We start from the raw sequence: 12,319 nt of genomic DNA, 5'->3' as shown, positions 1-12,319 counted from the left end.
TACCCCTATATATATCTACCTCCATCACTCCAGTATCCCTGTACATTGTTAATATGGTACTGACCCTGTATATAGTCACCTTACCCCTATACATATCTACCTCCATCACTCCAGTATCCCTGTACATTGTTAATATGGTACTGACCCTGTATAAAGTCACCTTACCCCTATACATGTCTACCTCCATCACTCCAGTATCCCTGTACATTGTTAATATGGTACTGACCCTGTATATAGTCACCTTACCCCTATACATATCTACCTCCATCACTCCAGTATCCCTGTACATTGTGGAACTGACCCTGTATATAGTATGGTATTAACTGACCCTGTATATAGTATGGTATTAACTGACCTGACCCTGTATATAGTATGGTATTAACTGACCCTGTATATAGTATGGTATTAACTGACCCTGTATATAGTATGGTATTAACTGACCCTGTATATAGTATGGTATTAACTGACCCTGTATATAGTATGGTATTAACTGACCCTGTATATAGTATGGTATTAACTGACCCTGTATATAGTATGGTATTAACTGACCCTGTATATAGTATGGTATTAATTGACCCTGTATATAGTATGGTATTAACTGACCCTGTATATAGTATGGTATTAACTGACCCTGTATGTAGTATGGTATTAACTGACCCTGTATATAGTATGGTATTAACTAAATATACTAAAATATAGTATGGTATTGAGTTAGCCAGAAAGGGGTTCCTAGTTAGCCAGAAAGGGGTTGTGAGTTAGCCAGAAAGGGGTTGTGAGTTAGCCAGAAAGGGGTAGTGAGTTAGCCAGAAAGGGGTTGTGAGTTAGCCAGAAAGGGGTTGTGAGTTAATCAGAAAGGGTTTCCTAGTTAGTCAGAAAGGGGTTGTGAGTTAGCCAGAAAGGGGTTGTGAGTTAGCCAGAAAGGGGTTGTGAATTAGCTAGAAAGGGGTTGTGAGTTAGCCAGAAAGGGGTTGTGAGTTAGTCAGAAAGGGGTTGTGAGTTAGACAGAAAGGGGTTGTGAGTTAGTCAGAAAGGGGTTCCTAGTTAGCCAGAAAGGGGTTGTGATTTAGCCAGAAAGGGGTTGTGAGTTAGTCAGAAAGGGGTTGTGAGTTAGTCAGAAAGGGGTTGTGAGTTAGCCAGAAAGGTATTTCACTGTACTGGTGACATTAACACTTTAACATAGAAACTGAAAATATCTCCTTCCCCCCCTATCTCCCCCGGTCTCTCTCCCCCTCCCCTGTCTCTCTCTCTCCCTCTCCCCTTCTCTCTCCCCCTCCCCCCTAACTCCCCCAGTCTCTCTCTCTCTCCCCCCCTCTCTCTCCTTCTACCCTCTCTCCCCCTCCCCTGTATCTCTCTCTCCCTCTCCCCTTCTCTCTCCCCCTACACCCTAACTCCCACAGTCTCTCTCTCTCCCCCCCTCTCTCCCCCTCCCCCATCTCTCTCTCTCCCTCTCCCCCTCATCTTTTAGTCTCTCTCTCCTTCTACCCTCTCCCCCTCCCCTGTCTCTCTCTCGCCCTCTCCCTTCTCTCTTCCCCTCCCCCCTATCTCCCCCAGTCTCTCCCTCTCTCTCCCCCCCCTCTCTCCCCTCCCCATCTCTCTCTCTCCCTCTCCCCACTCTCTCCCCCCTCCCCATCTCTCTCTCTCCCTCTCCCCTTCTCTCCCACTCCCCCATCTCTCTCTCCCTCACTCCCCCTCTCTCCCACTCCCCCATCTCTCCCTCCCTCACTCCCCCTCTCTCCCCCTCCCCCGTCTCTCCCCCTCCCCCTCCCCCATCTCTATCTCTCCCTCTCCCCCGTCTCTCCCCCTCCCCCTCCCCCATCTCTCTCTCTCCCTCTCCCCCTCTCTCCCCTCCCCCATCTCTCTCTCCCTCTCCCCCTCTCTCCCCCTCCCCCGTCTCTCTATCTTGGCTTTACCTCCATTTAAAACCTTTACACAGCCTTTTCTACACAGCTGTTTTCCTCAACATGTCCCGTCAACGTTAATTTAGCCGAGAAGAGAGGAGTCATCCCTCCATCCAAAGGAATGTGAAAGGGGGGATACCTAGTCAGCTGTCCAACTGAATGTATTCAACTGAAATGTGTCTTCCTCATTTAACCCAACCACTCTGAATCAGAGAGGTGCGGGGGGTGCTGCCTTAATCGACATCCACGTCTTCGGCGCCCGAGGAACAGTGGGGTTAACTGCCTTGGTCAGGGGCAGAACATCCAGCCACCACCTCCCTCCGTCTATCCATCTATTCCGTCTTCCCTCCCTCAATCCACCCCCCCGTCTGTTCTGATTGAAGCGGCAGTAAAAGGCAGTGTGTACGCCACAGCGGTTGACCGTGTCGGACATATAACCTCCTCTCAAACCGAAAAGAGCACCAGCTAATGGAACATGGGCTCTGTTTCATGGAAGGATCCAGAAGGATTCCGGAGAAGACAGGTAATGGAACATGGCTCTGTTTCATGGAAGGATCCAGAAGGATTCCGGAGAAGACAGGTGATGGAACATGGGCTCTGTTTCATGGAAGGATCCAGAAGGATTCCGGAGAAGACAGGTAATGGAACATGGCTCTGTTTCATGGAAGGATCCAGAAGGATTCCGGAGAAGACAGGTGATGGAACATGGGCTCTGTTTCATGGAAGGATCCAGAAGGATTCCGGAGAAGACAGGTAATGGAACATGGCTCTGTTTCATGGAAGGATCCAGAAGGATTCCGGAGAAGACAGGTGATGGAACATGGGCTCTGTTTCATGGAAGGATCCAGAAGGATTCCGGAGAAGACAGGTAATGGAACATGGCTCTGTTTCATGGAAGGATCCAGAAGGATTCCGGAGAAGACAGGTAATGGAACATGGGCTCTGTTTCATGGAAGGATCCAGAAGGATTCCGGAGAAGACAGGTAATGGAACATGGCTCTGTTTCATGGAAGGATCCAGAAGGATTCCGGAGAAGACAGGTAATGGAACATGGGCTCTGTTTCATGGAAGGATCCAGAAGGATTCCGGAGAAGACAGGTAATGGCTGTTCACCCATGCAGACAGACGTAGACTACGCCTGAAGTTGGCCCCCTATTTACTATGAGAGCCCTGGTCAACAGTAGTGCGCTATATAGGGAATAGGGTGCCAGCCTGGTCAACAGTAGTGCACTATATAGGGAATAGGGTGCTGCCATTTAGGGCACAGACCTAGTTCCTGTCAACAGAAGGAAGGGGAAGAATCCAACTGGGCTCCATGGCATCCTGCTGAAGAGGAAACCCTGTCGATATCACCCACGTTGTGTTGTCAGGTTGAAGAACAACGTGTGCCAGATGTGTTTGACGTTGTCTGTGTTCTATTCTTCCACTTTCTGTTCACACGTTCCGTTATAATTCCACTAGAGTACAGTTTCCATTGCGCGATGTATGGTAGAGGGATGAATATGTTGTCAGGCTCCTTACAGTAGCCTGGAGACAGACTTGTCTGTTCTACCACAGGGTCAAACAGAGGTCAACATCAGCCTAAGAACAGCCTGAAGGCTGAGCTGTGAGGGGGTCATCAAATAGACACCTCGACAACTCCCCCGTTCGCTACTCCATCAAAATCAATACTTCAAGTTCTCTCTGTCTACAAAGGCAGTGCTGTAATGTCAAGGAGTTGAACTACGGTGTGAAGTGTGAAAGTCCACTGTTTAAAAAAAAATAAAAATAACCAATACTTCAAACTATCTGTGTCTACCAGAAAAAAGGAACGTTCTCGTAATGTTAAAGAGTTGAAATAACCCCTGTGAACGTCCATGAGGGTTTTAAATAAATAAAATCAGGGAATTTAATTTTACTTTTGAAAAATGAACTGATCCCAAGCCTGTATCTGACAGACGGTTCTGTAGGTGACAGACCAGTGGTGAATTGAAAAGGTCTCCCCCCGGCCAACAGGACATCGTGACAGACCAGTGGTGAATTGAAAAGGTCTCACCCCGGCCAATAGGACATCGTGACAGACCAGTGGTGAATTGAAAAGGCCTCCCCAAAGCCAACAGGACATCGTGACAGACCAGTGGTGAATTGAAAAGGCCTCCCGGCCAACAGGACATCGTGACAGAACAATGGTGAATTGCAAAGGTCTCCCCCCGGCCAACAGGACATCGTGACAGACCAGTGGTGAATTTAAAAGGTCTCCCGGCCAACAGGACATCGTGACAGACCAGTGGTGAATTGTAAAGGTCTCCCCCCGGCCAACAGGACATCGTGACAGACCAGTGGTGAATTGAAAAGGTCTCCCCCCGGCCAACAGGACATCGTGACAGACCAGTGGTGAATTGAAAAGGTCTCCCCCCGGCAAACAGGACATCGTGACAGACCAGTGGTGAATTGAAAAGGTCTCCCGGCCAACAGGACATCGTGACAGACCAGTGGTGAATTGTAAAGGCCTCCGCCGGCCAACAGGACATCGTGACAGACCAGTGGTGAATTGTAAAGGCCTCCACCTGGCCAAAAGGACATCGTGACAGACCAGTGGTGAATTGAAAAGGCCTTCCGGCCAACAGGACATCGTGACAGACCAGTGGTAAATTGAAAAGGCCTCCCGGCCAACAGGACATCGTGACAGAGCAGTGGTGAATTGAAAAGGCCTCCCCCGGCCAACAGGACATCGTGACAGACCAGTGGTGAATTGAAAAGGCCTCCCCCAAGCCAACAGGACATCGTGACAGACCAGTGGTGAATTGAAAAGGCCTCCCCCAAGCCAACAGGACATCGTGACAGACCAGTGGTGAATTGAAAAGGCCTCCCCCAAGCCAACAGGACATCGTGACAGACCAGTGGTGAATTGTAAAGGCCTCCCCCCCGGCCAACAGGACATCGTGACAGACCAGTGGTGAATTGAAAAGGCCTCCCGGCCAGCAGGACATCGTGACAGACCAGTGGTGAATTCAAAAGGCCTCCAGGCCAACAGGACATCGTGACAGATCAGTGGTGAATTGAAAAGGTCTCCCGGCCAACAGGACATCGTGACAGACTAGTGGTGAATTGAAAAGGTCTCCCCCCGGCCAACAGGACATCGTGACAGACCAGTGGTGAATTGAAAAGGTCTCCCGGCCAACAGGACATCGTGACAGACAAGTGGTGAATTGTAAAGGCCTCCCCCGGCCAACAGGACATCGTGACAGACCAGTGGTGAATTGTAAAGGCCTCCACCTGGCCAACAGGACATCGTGACAGACCAGTGGTGAATTGAAAAGGCCTTCCGGCCAACAGGACATCGTGACAGACCAGTGGTGAATTGAAAAGGCCTCCCGGCCAACAGGACATCGTGACAGAGCAGTGGTGAATTGAAAAGGCCTCCACCGGCCAACAGGACATCGTGACAGACCAGTGGTGAATTGAAAAGGAATCCCCCAAGCCAACAGGACATCGTGACAGGCCAGTGGTGAATTCTAAAGGCCTCCCCCCCGGCCAACAGGACATCGTGACAGACCAGTGGTGAATTGAAAAGGCCTCCCGGCCAACAGGACATCGTGACAGACCAGTGGTGAATTCAAAAGGCCTCCAGGCCAACAGGACATCGTGACAGACCAGTGGTGACTTGAAAAGGTCTCCCCCCGGCAAACAGGACATCGTGACAGACCAGTGGTGAATTGTAAAGGCCTCCCCCAAGCCAACAGGACATCGTGACAGACCAGTGGTGAATTGAATAGGCCTCCCCAGGCCAACAGGACATAGTGACAGACCAGTGGTGAATTGAAAAGGTCTCCCCCCGGCCAACAGGACGTCGTGACAGACCAGTGGTGAATTGAAAAGGTCTCCACCCGGCCAACAGGACATCGTGACAGACCAGTGGTGAATTGAAAAGGTCTCCCCCCGGCCAATAGGACATCGTGACAGACCAGTGGTGAATTGAAAAGGCCTCCCCAAAGCCAACAGGACATCGTGACAGACCAGTGGTGAATTGAAAAGTTCTCCCGGCCAACAGGACATCGTGACAGACCAGTGGTGAATTGAAAAGGTCTCCACCCGGCCAACAGGACATCGTGACAGACCAGTGGTGAATTTAAAAGGTCTCCCGGCCAACAGGACATCGTGACAGACCAGTGGTGAATTGTAAAGGTCTCCCCCCGGCCAACAGGACATCGTGACAGACCAGTGGTGAATTGAAAAGGTCTCCCCCCGGCCAACAGGACATCGTGACAGACCAGTGGTGAATTGAAAAGGTCTCCCCCCGGCCAACAGGACATCGTGACAGACCAGTGGTGAATTGAAAAGGTCTCCCGGCCAACAGGACATCGTGACAGACCAGTGGTGAATTGTAAAGGCCTCCGCCGGCCAACAGGACATCGTGACAGACCAGTGGTGAATTGTAAAGGCCTCCACCTGGCCAAAAGGACATCGTGACAGACCAGTGGTGAATTGAAAAGGCCTTCCGGCCAACAGGACATCGTGACAGACCAGTGGTAAATTGAAAAGGCCTCCCGGCCAACAGGACATCGTGACAGAGCAGTGGTGAATTGAAAAGGCCTCCCCCGGCCAACAGGACATCGTGACAGACCAGTGGTGAATTGAAAAGGCCTCCCCCAAGCCAACAGGACATCGTGACAGACCAGTGGTGAATTGAAAAGGCCTCCCCCAAGCCAACAGGACATCGTGACAGACCAGTGGTGAATTGAAAAGGCCTCCCCCAAGCCAACAGGACATCGTGACAGACCAGTGGTGAATTGTAAAGGCCTCCCCCCCGGCCAACAGGACATCGTGACAGACCAGTGGTGAATTGAAAAGGCCTCCCGGCCAGCAGGACATCGTGACAGACCAGTGGTGAATTCAAAAGGCCTCCAGGCCAACAGGACATCGTGACAGACCAGTGGTGAATTGAAAAGGTCTCCCGGAAAACAGGACATCGTGACAGACTAGTGGTGAATTGAAAAGGTCTCCCCCCGGCCAACAGGACATCGTGACAGACCAGTGGTGAATTGAAAAGGTCTCCCGGCCAACAGGACATCGTGACAGACAAGTGGTGAATTGTAAAGGCCTCCCCCGGCCAACAGGACATCGTGACAGACCAGTGGTGAATTGTAAAGGCCTCCACCTGGCCAACAGGACATCGTGACAGACCAGTGGTGAATTGAAAAGGCCTTCCGGCCAACAGGACATCGTGACAGACCAGTGGTGAATTGAAAAGGCCTCCCGGCCAACAGGACATCGTGACAGAGCAGTGGTGAATTGAAAAGGCCTCCACCGGCCAACAGGACATCGTGACAGACCAGTGGTGAATTGAAAAGGAATCCCCCAAGCCAACAGGACATCGTGACAGGCCAGTGGTGAATTCTAAAGGCCTCCCCCCCGGCCAACAGGACATCGTGACAGACCAGTGGTGAATTGAAAAGGCCTCCCGGCCAACAGGACATCGTGACAGACCAGTGGTGAATTCAAAAGGCCTCCAGGCCAACAGGACATCGTGACAGACCAGTGGTGACTTGAAAAGGTCTCCCCCCGGCCAACAGGACATCGTGACAGACCAGTGGTGAATTGAATAGGCCTCCCCAGGCCAACAGGACATAGTGACAGACCAGTGGTGAATTGAAAAGGTCTCCCCCCGGCCAACAGGACGTCGTGACAGACCAGTGGTGAATTGTAAAGGTCTCCACCCGGCCAACAGGACATCGTGACAGACCAGTGGTGAATTGAAAAGGCCTTCCGGCCAACAGGACATCGTGACAGACCAGTGGTGAATTGAAAAGGCCTTCCGGCCAACAGGACATCGTGACAGACCAGTGGTGAATTGAAAAGTTCTCCCGGCCAACAGGACATCGTGACAGACCAGTGGTGAATTGAAAAGGTCTCCACCCGGCCAACAGGACATCGTGACAGACCAGTGGTAAATTGAAAAGGCCTCCCCCCCGGCCAACAGGACATCGTGACAGACCAGTGGTGAATTGAAAAGGCCTCCCCCAAGCCAACAGGACATCGTGACAGACCAATGGTGAATTGTAAAGGCCTCCCCCCCGGCCAACAGGACATCGCGACAGACCAGTGGTGAATTGAAAAGGCCTCCCGGCCAACAGGACATCGTGACAGATGAGTGGTGAATTGAAAAGGTCTCCCCCAGGCCAACAGGACATCGTGACAGACCAGTGGTGAATTGAAAAGGCCTCCCCCAAGCCAACAGGACATCGTGACAGACCAGTGGTGAATTGAAAAGGCCTCCCGGCCAACAGGACATCGTGACAGACCATTGGTGAATTGTAAAGGCCTCCACCTGGCCAACAGGACATCGTGACAGACCAGTGGTGAATTGTAAAGGCCTCCACCTGGCCAACAGGACATCATGACAGACTAGTGGTGAATTGTGAAGGCCTCCCCCAAGCCAACAGGACATCATGACAGACCAGTGGTGAATTGAAAAGGTCTCCCCCGGCCAACAGGACATTGTGACAGACCAGTGGTGAATTGTAAAGGCCTCCACCTGGCCAACAGGACATCGTGACAGACCAGTGGTGAATTGTAAAGGCCTCCACCTGGCCAACAGGACATCGTGACAGACCAGTGGTGAATTGAAAAGGCCTCCCGGCCCACAGGACACCGTGACAGACCAGTGGTGAATTGTAAAGGTCTCCCCCCGGCCAACAGGACATCGTGACAGACCAGTGGTGAATTGAAAAGGCCTCCCGGCCAACAGGACATCGTGACAGACCATTGGTGAATTGTAAAGGCCTCCACCTGGCCAACAGGACATCGTGACAGACCAGTGGTGAATTGTAAAGGCCTCCACCTGGCCAACAGGACATCATGACAGACTAGTGGTGAATTGTGAAGGCCTCCCCCAAGCCAACAGGACATCGTGACAGACCATTGGTGAATTGTAAAGGCCTCCACCTGGCCAACAGGACATCGTGACAGACCAGTGGTGAATTGAAAAGGTCTCCCGGCCAACAGGACATCGTGACAGACCAGTGGTGAATTGTAAAGGACTCCCCCAAGCCAACAGGACATCGTGACAGACCAGTGGTGAACTGAAAAGGCCTCCCCAGGCCAACAGGACATCGTGACAGACCAGTGGTGAATTGAAAAGGTCTCCCCCCGGCCAACAGGACATCGTGACAGACCAGTGGTGAATTGAAAAGGCCTTCCGGCCAAACAGGACACCGTGACAGACCAGTGGTGAATTGAAAAGGCTTTCCGGCCAACAGGACATCGTGACATACCAGTGGTGAATTGAAAAGGTCTCCACCCGGCCAACAGGACATCGTGACAGACCAATGGTGAATTATAAAGGAATCCCCCCCGAGCAAACAGGACATCGTGACAGACCAGTGGTGAATTGAAAAGGCCTCCCGGCCAACAGGACATCGTGACAGACCAGTGGTGAATTGAAAAGGCCTCCCCCAAGCCAACAGGACATCATGACAGACCAATGGTGAATTGAAAAGGCCTCCAGGCCAACAGGACATCGTGACAGACCAGTGGTGAATTGAAAAGGCCTCCCCCAAGCCAACAGGACATCGTGACAGACCAGTGGTGAATTGTAAAGGTCTCCACCCGGCCAACAGGACATCGTGACAGACCAGTGGTGAATTGAAAAGGCCTTCCGGCCAACAGGACATCGTGACAGACCAGTGGTGAATTGAAAAGGCCTTCCGGCCAACAGGACATCGTGACAGACCAGTGGTGAATTGAAAAGTTCTCCCGGCCAACAGGACATCGTGACAGACCAGTGGTGAATTGAAAAGGTCTCCCCCCGGCCAACAGGACATCGTGACAGACCAGTGGTGAATTGAAAAGGCCTCCCCCCCGGCCAACAGGACATCGTGACAGACCAGTGGTGAATTGAAAAGGCCTCCCCCAAGCCAACAGGACATCGTGACAGACCAATGGTGAATTGTAAAGGCTTCCCCCCCGGCCAACAGGACATCGTGACAGACCAGTGGTGAATTGAAAAGGCCTCCCGGCCAACAGGACATCGTGACAGACGAGTGGTGAATTGAAAAGGTCTCCCCCAGGCCAACAGGACATCGTGACAGACCAGTGGTGAATTGAAAAGGCCTCCCCCAAGCCAACAGGACATCGTGACAGACCAGTGGTGAATTGAAAAGGCCTCCACCTGGCCAACAGGACATCGTGACAGACCAGTGGTGAATTGTAAAGGCCTCCACCTGGCCAACAGGACATCGTGACAGACCAGTGGTGAACTGAAAAGGCCTCCCGGCCAACAGGACATCGTGACAGACCATTGGTGAATTGTAAAGGCCTCAACCTGGCCAACAGGACATCGTGACAGACCAGTGGTGAATTGTAAAGGCCTCCACCTGGCCAACAGGACATCATGACAGACCAGTGGTGAATTTGAAAAGGCCTCTCGGCCAACAGGACATCGTGACAGAGCAATGGTGAATTGAAAAGGCCTCCCGGCCCACAGGACATCGTGACAGACCAGTGGTGAATTGAAAAGGTCTCCACCCGGCCAACAGGACATCGTGACAGACCAGTGGTGAATTGAAAAGGTCTCCAACCGGCCAACAGGACAACGTGACAGACCAGTGGTGAATTGTAAAGGCCTCCCCCGGCCAACAGGACATCGTGACAGACCAGTGGTGAATTGAAATGGCCTCCCGGCTAACAGGACATCGTGACAGAGCAGTGGTGAATTGAAAAGGCCTCCCCCGGCCAACAGGACATCGTGACAGACCAGTGGTGAATTGAAAAGGCCTCCCCCAAGCCAACAGATCATCGTGACAGACCAGTGGTGAATTGTAAAGGCCTCCCCCCCAGCCAACAGGACATCGTGACAGACCAGTGGTGAATTGAAAAGGCCTCCCGGCCAAAAGGACATCGTGACAGACCAGTGGTGAATTCAAAAGGCCTCCAGGCCAACAGGACATCGTGACAGACCAGTGGTGACTTGAAAAGGTCTCCCCCCGGCCAACAGGACATCGTGACAGACCAGTGGTGAATTGAAAAGGTCTCCCGTCCAACAGGACATCGTGACAGACCAGTGGTGAATTGTAAAGTCCTCCCCCAAGCCAACAGGACATCGTGACAGACCAGTGGTGAATTGAAAAGGCCTTCCGGCCAACAGGACATCGTGACAGACCAGTGGTGAATTGAAAAGGCCTTCCGGCCAACAGGACATCGTGACAAACCAGTGGTGAATTGAAAATTTCTCCCGGCCAACAGGACATCGTGACAGACCAGTGGTGAATTGAAAAGGTCTCCACCCGGCCAACAGGACATCGTGACAGACCAGTGGTGAATTGAAAAGGCCTCCCCCAAGCCAACAGGACATCGTGACAGACCAGTGGTGAATTGAAAAGGCCTCCCCCAAGCCAACAGGACATCGTGACAGACCAATGGTGAATTGTAAAGGCCTCCCCCCCGGCCAACAGGACATCGTGACAGACCAGTGGTGAATTGAAAAGGCCTCCCGGCCAACAGGACAGTGTGACAGACCAGTGGTGAATTGAAAAGGCCTCCCCCAAGCCAACAGGACATCATGACAGACCAGTGGTGAATTGTAAAGGTCTCCACCTGGCCAACAGGACATCGTGACAGACCAGTGGTGAATTGTAAAGGCCTCCACCTGGCCAACAGGACATCATGACAGACTAGTGGTGAATTGTAAAGGCCTCCCCCAAGCCAACAGGACATCATGACAGACCAGTGGTGAATTGAAAAGGTCTCCCCCGGCCAACAGGACATTGTGACAGACCAGTGGTGAATTGTAAAGGCCTCCACCTGGCCAACAGGACATCATGACAGACCAGTGGTGAATTGAAAAGGTCTCCCCCGGCCAACAGGACATTGTGACAGACCAGTGGTGAATTGTAAAGGCCTCCACCTGGCCAACAGGACATCATGACAGACCAGTGGTGAATTGTGAAGGCCTCCACCTGGCCAACAGGACATCGTGACAGACCAGTGGTGAATTGAAAAGGCCTCCCGGCCAACAGGACATCGTGACAGACCAGTGGTGAATTGTAAAGGTCTCCCCCCGGCCAACAGGACATCGTGACAGACCAGTGGTGAATTTGAAAAGGCCTCCCGGCCAACAGGACATCGTGACAGACCAGTGGTGAATTGTAAAGGCCTCCCGGCCAACAGGACATCGTGACAGACCAGTGGTGAATTGAAAAGGTCTCCACCCGGCCAACAGGACATCGTGACAGACCAGCGGTGAATTGAAAAGGCCTCCCGGCCAACAGGACATCGTTACAGACCAGTGGTGAATTGAAAATACCTCCCGGCCAACAGGACATCGTGACAGACCAGTGGTGAATTGAAAAGGCCTCCAGGCCAACAGGACATCGTGACAGACCAGTGGTGAATTGAAAAGGCCTTCCGGCCAACAGGACATCGTGACAGACCAGTGGTGAATT

Source organism: Salvelinus fontinalis, chromosome 6 (assembly GCF_029448725.1).
Source record: "Salvelinus fontinalis isolate EN_2023a chromosome 6, ASM2944872v1, whole genome shotgun sequence".
NCBI lineage: Eukaryota > Metazoa > Chordata > Actinopteri > Salmoniformes > Salmonidae > Salvelinus > Salvelinus fontinalis.
The sequence above is the reverse complement of the archived record's forward strand: the minus strand, read 5'-3'. Positions refer to the sequence as shown.